Raw genomic sequence first — 6102 nt, 5'->3', positions numbered from 1 at the left:
AAGCCCTTATTTGGGCACTATATAGTACACCATGAGGGTATGTGCACACGCTTACCTAAAAACGTGTGAAAATAGCTCCTGATTTTCAGACTGTTTTTAAGCCACCCGCGTTTTTCGTGCCGGTTTTTACGGCCGTTTTTGGAGCTGTTTTTCTATAGAGTCTATGAAAAACAGCCCAAAAAACTTCTCAGGACATGCACTTCTTTTTTGGGGCTTTTTTCTTACGCTGCCATTTTGTAAAAAAAACGCTCTGTTGGAATAGAACGCTGTATTTTCCTTTGAAATTAATGGGCAGATGTTTGGAGGCGTTCTGCTGCCGATTTTTCGTCCGTTTATGGCCCAAAAAAAAGGGCTGAAAATGAGCCATGTGAACATACCCTAAGAGGGGCATCCATAGTAAATACTACACAGCACCAACCAAACTAAGGCTAGATTCACACGAGCATTGAAAACATTGAATGTGAAAAACTGCTGTTTTTCACGTCTGAGGTGCATCCATGCTGTAGCCTGCGGGACGTGTTATCACGCATCCCCCATAGACTAGAGTCTATGGAGGGATGAGTGAAGTGTAAAAAAATAAAATAAAATAGGACAGGTCCTATTTTTTCACTGACCTTCACACGCTCTGTTAAAACAACGGCCGTGTGAACGACCCCAGTGAATTACATAGGTCCGTGTGACGAAGGCTTAACACTGACCGCTATTCACTCAATGCTTTTTGGCTTTGTTCACATAATGTATCATAATGTATCAGGGGTGTGCGTGGTGCAATTCACAACTGCATTATTATCGCACCAAAATTCACAAAAAATACTAAGTATCCAGATGTTTTCTTGTCAAACATATCCCGAAAGAACACTTGGCAAACATTTAGTGTATAGAGACCTATAATGTTCGTCACAGGATATGTTTGGAATTATTTTATCATTATTTCTTGCTCTCCAAGAATATCTTTGGGATAGAAATATGGTGTATAGGGGCTGACAAGAGGTCACCAGGCAGACATTGATTTATTGTCGCTGTGACATGATCTGGACCCGGCGTCATCCCACAGCGATGACGACATGAAGCAGCGAAGACTACAGCGACAAAAGGTGCAAGAATATCATTTAATTTCCAAAGTTCAGTATATTATAAAAGTTGGGAGCCTGTACGATACCCCTGTTTACAGCAATCAATCTTTGGGGGTCAGGGCTTGTAGAGATACATTTTAAAATCTTGCTTTAATCTCTAGGAGTGATAAAAGTACAGCTGAAAATACTGATGAATTGGCGTCATTCAAGAACACAACCACATTCCCAGGTTTGGTTTTATTAGTGCATTTCATAACAGTTACATTGCAGTGAATTACAATAGAAATCGTCCTAATGGTCTGAAGTTTCCAGTAGACTCCACTGGTTCCTACTCTACAGCTAATGTAAAGTGTCCGACTAAGAGGTGCAATAAACCTATAAAATAGATGATCAACATGAAGTCTATAATCTTCTATAATATGATTATTGTGCTGTCCGTGTCCAGAAGTAAAACACATCAGCCGTGGACATTGAAGAAAGCTTAAAGTCAATACATTTTTGGAGAATTAATAAACATTATCTCTAGAATTTAAAAAAAAAAAAAAAAAAGGCCACACATTTGGGAGAATCTGCCTCTTCGCAGGTTCGGTGTTATCTGGAATGTTTGGTTTTCCGGTTTGGAGAAAAAAGCTGAAGAGAATGATTTGGAATATCCTGTCCGCTCCTCAGTCTAGAAGACACTTCGTGGTCACGTCTGTGCTTATATCATGTGAACAGTGCAGCAAACGTTTCCTTTTACCCCCACTTGGTTGCTAGATGAAAAGGGATAATGTCACGCTGGAAACGAGATCCTTTAAGTGTATTTGGAATGGAGAATATGAACTTTATTAAGGTTATTAAAAAAACATACAGAAAATGTTCATTGTTAACAGACAGAGCTGCTTTCGTGATTGGCAGTCGGGAAGAGATCAGTTGTCCCTACGTGAAGGTGGATCTCCAGATCCCTCTCATTGCGGCTCAGAATACACACGGCTGTCAGATCTTTTTCCTCATCTTGCGGCTTCAGATTTTCTACACGGATTAGTGCCAGCCGTGTGGATGAGACTTAAAAAAATCCTCCACATGCTGCTAAACATTTTCTGCACAGACATCAGAGTGCGCTGCGGGTTTTCTGCAACGCGCTCGCTCTGTTCTGGATGGTCACAGCGGATCTCACCCTTTTCAATGTAGAAAGGGTCAAATCCAGTGAAGCTGCTCGGAGTGTGGGTACCCATATAAACACATGACTGTCTCCTACAAGACGCCCCCAGTACCCAGATGTCCTCATATAAACTGGGATTTATGACCATGTTAAAAATTGGGTTACACAGGTGGCAATTCTTCTAAAAACAAATGGATCCATATTATTACAGCTCTCAAAACGCGGTATTTTAACTGTACAACAATATAAAAAGTATTTGAAATATCCTCTAAAAAGGTCTTATAACTTGACTTGTCCTTGTGCATTCGTCTTGCAGAGTGACACTTCCGCATCATCATCATCAGTAAAACACAACTGTTCAGACCCTCAAGGCTGCCACATTGTCGGTCAAGTGAGCGCTTATTGTGCCGGTCATGTGTCAGGAGGATGAAACCATCATGGACTCCAGCGGCATCTCACATACCTAAAGACTCCTTTAGTTTTAAACTCAAACGTTAACCCTTCAGAGCACTGGACATCTATTGAGAGACAAAAAGAAAAAAAAAATTATGTACATTATTGAATGGCTGAAATGTGCATTTCACGTTGTTAGCAAATCATCCCAACAAGGGCCTCTCTACATGTAGTGGATTTTTTTTTTGGGCAAATTTTGCTGCCGTGAAATTCGCAGTGAACATTCAGAAGGAGTGCTGGAAATCCCCAGCATGTTCTGATTTCCGTTCAAAAATAGTTCATCAGGATGTGGATGAGATTTTTTTAAGATCTCACCCACCTGTCTGCAACAAATCTTCCACTGTAAATTTTCTACCCGCAAATCTGGATGGAAAATCTGCAACAAGTCAACTAAGTGTGTAGGGACTGAAACGTGGAGAACATCAACTCATCTATTGCCAAGACCAATGCAAGCAGAAGTCTACTGGGACTACTAGGAATTCTTTTTGGCCTACAGATCTATAGTCTAAATTTTCCTCTTGTAAATGATCTTCAAACAATGACCTAACACGACCTTGTGATTGGCAAGTCAACATTTTGACTCTTCATATCTCGACCAGTTTCCACTGGATTATTTTTTTTGTAGTAGCCTGGCAATAAGAACTTTCATAGACATTAATAGAAAACAACCAAAAAGTTTGTCAAGGGGTCACGAGCACACACAAGGTAGTAATATAACCAATGATAAAGCAGTATGTTGCCACCACTAGTCTTAGCATACCTTTCTAGTCATCTAATTCTCATATACAACTACAGACTTATTAGGCCGGGTTCACACGAGGCAGTTTTCCAGTCACAGAAATTTCTGCAACAAAATCAGTTCTGTTCATCTTTATGGAACTTGCAGGAATCCATGCACCTACTGCAGAAACAGCCACATTCAGATGAATGGAACGGATTTTCAGTCCCAGTCTGCAACAAAATGTGACTCTACCCTTAGACTGAATTCACACGGGACAGAAATGCTGCAAATTTTCCATGCAGAAAACCCGCAGCGGATTACAGTCCCAGCCATGTGAAGTAGGTTATGTGCACACACTAGCTTGCTTTTACGTCTGAAATGACAGACTGTTTTCAGGAGAAAACAGCTGCCTCGTTTCAGCCGTAATTGCTACTCCTCGCATTTTGCGAGGCTTCTCTGACAGCCGTAAATTTAGAGCTGTGCTTCATTGAGTTCAATGAAGAACGGCTCAAATTACGTCTGAAAGAAGTGTCCTGCACTTCTTTTGACGAGGCTGTATTTTTACGCTTCCTCGTTTGACAGCTGTCAAACGACGACACGTAAATGACAGGTTGTCTGCACAGTAGGTCGTGTGAACCCAGCCTAAGGGTATGTTCACACGCTGAGCCAAAAACGTCTGAAAATACGGAGCTGTTTTCAAGGGAAAACAGCACCTGATTTTCAGACGTTTTTTGAGCAACTCACGTTTTTCACGCCGTTTTTTCGGACGTTTTTGGACCTGTTTTCAATACAGTCTATGAGAAAACGGCTCCAAAAACGTCCCAAGTGTCCTGCACTTCTTTTGACAAGGCTGTAATTTTACGCGTCGTCTTTTGACAGCTGTCAAACGACGACGCGTAAATGACAGGTCGTCGGCACAGTACGTCGGCAAACCCATTCAAATGAATGGGCAGATGTTTGCCGACGTATTGGAGCCGTATTTTCAGGCGTAAATCGAGGCATAATACGCCTCGTTTACGTCTGAAAATAGGTAGTGTGAACCCAGCCTAAGAGTTAAACAAATCTCATCCACATGCTGCTGAAAATTTTCCGGATGGAAATCAGAGCCTACTGCGTTTTTGCTCTGGATGTTTACTGCGGCTTCCAGTCTTTTTAGGGATTAAATCTACAGCAAAATCCACACATAAAATGTGAATATTTTGCTGTACAAAAATCTGCAGCGTTTCCATCCTGTGTGAATCCGGCCTTATTATGACCCCTGCTGCTAAAACTAATCTTTAGCGCCTTCCTTTGCCAAGAGATTGCACAGTGTTCTTGGAATTTGCGGCTCTGATTTGTGACCGCTGGCTTCTTTCTAACAGGATTAATGAAGTTCTGAGGCAGCCAGTTGATTAACGTTATAGCAGCTTAAAAACGTCAGAACCTTAGAAAAGATCAGGATTGAGCGGATGCCAAGAGCAGCCCCCAAATTACACTCAGTGCTCAGTTACCAGAGAAAAACCCACAACGCTGCCTCAGCGAAGACTTCACTTTTCCTACACATCATATGCACGCGTCTCATTTCCAATTCAACTAATTGGGGTAATGGTAAGATCAGTTCTGCTTTTTCCAGTCATTTTGGCAGACATCCCCGGTAATGATGAAAACCACAATCTGCTCAGAGTCTTCTTGATTTATCTCCATGTTTTTTTATTATTCCACATTTTCAATAGAAGAAAGAGGATATGACTGTAAGTAACCAGCAGACTGCTTCTCAATGAGATTAGGAATGAGCTCACAGTGATGGTCTATTGGAAACGTGATTGAAAAGAAAAAAAAATAATTTTAGTTATTGGAGTATCTAACTTTTGCACAGAATTTTGTGGACCGAAAGAGCATTATCAAACATGCTTAGGCTGGATTCACACGAGCATGTTCGGTCCGCAAAGGACGGAACGTATTTTGGCCGCAAGTCCCGGACCGAACACAGTGCAGGGAGCTGGGCTCCTAGCATCATAGTTATGTACGACGCTGACTAAATGAATGGAGAGGAGTGCATGACGCTGATTGGTCACTGATTAGACCAAGTGGGCGTTGTACAGAGGAGTGTATGACGCTGATCAAAGAAAAAATACGCCCACTTGGGCATTAAGCAACTCATTAGCATAAATCTAAAATCGCTCCTAACGTGGTAAAAATAGATCGTTTTTTCTAAATAAAAAGCATTACTGTCACCTACATTACAGCGCCGATCTCCTTATGTAGGAGATAGGGCACTTATAATGTGGTGACAGAGTCTCTTTAAAGCGGGTTTGTTTTCATGCGACAACTGTTTAACCCATTGACCGCCCATTAGTGTTTTTTTGGTGACCACTAACGGGCTTTATTCCGATGCAATTGCCCTTTTACGGCGTTGTATTGGAATAAATAAATAGCGCAGGGAGTAGTTAAATCTCCTTGCTCTCAACTACTGGAGGCAGATGAGGGCTGGGAGCAGACCTGCTCGAACGGTTGAGATAGAAAGTAAAATGGTATTGCTATTTATACCACACGGTAAACGGCGTAAATTTAGGACGCAAAAAAAAGTGTCGAAATTGCTGTTTGTTTTCTTACCCCCCCCCCCAAAATAATTTGATTAACTTTATTTAATTTATGTACCCCAAAATGGTGGTTAAAACTTGTCCCGCAAAAAACAAGATGTCATACAGCTATGTCAATGCAAAAATAAAAAGAGT

The 6102-nt window shown here is 41.3% G+C and overlaps 1 protein-coding gene across 1 annotated transcript in view; it reads right to left on the bottom strand.

The window, feature by feature from the left end:
• Window positions 1–1126: 1126 nt before the first annotated feature.
• KLHL25 (kelch like family member 25) overlaps window positions 1127–6102 on the bottom strand; it is a 35563-nt gene continuing 30587 nt past the window's right edge. Inside the window, exon 3 of the mRNA XM_075855279.1 lies at window positions 1127–2732. The gene's annotated coding sequence lies outside the window, so the exon portion shown is untranslated. The remainder of the gene's footprint in view (window positions 2733–6102) is intronic.

Source organism: Rhinoderma darwinii, chromosome 3 (genome assembly GCF_050947455.1).
Source record: "Rhinoderma darwinii isolate aRhiDar2 chromosome 3, aRhiDar2.hap1, whole genome shotgun sequence".
NCBI classification, from domain to species: domain Eukaryota; kingdom Metazoa; phylum Chordata; class Amphibia; order Anura; family Rhinodermatidae; genus Rhinoderma; species Rhinoderma darwinii.
The sequence above is the reverse complement of the archived record's forward strand: the minus strand, read 5'-3'. Positions and strand labels throughout refer to the sequence as shown.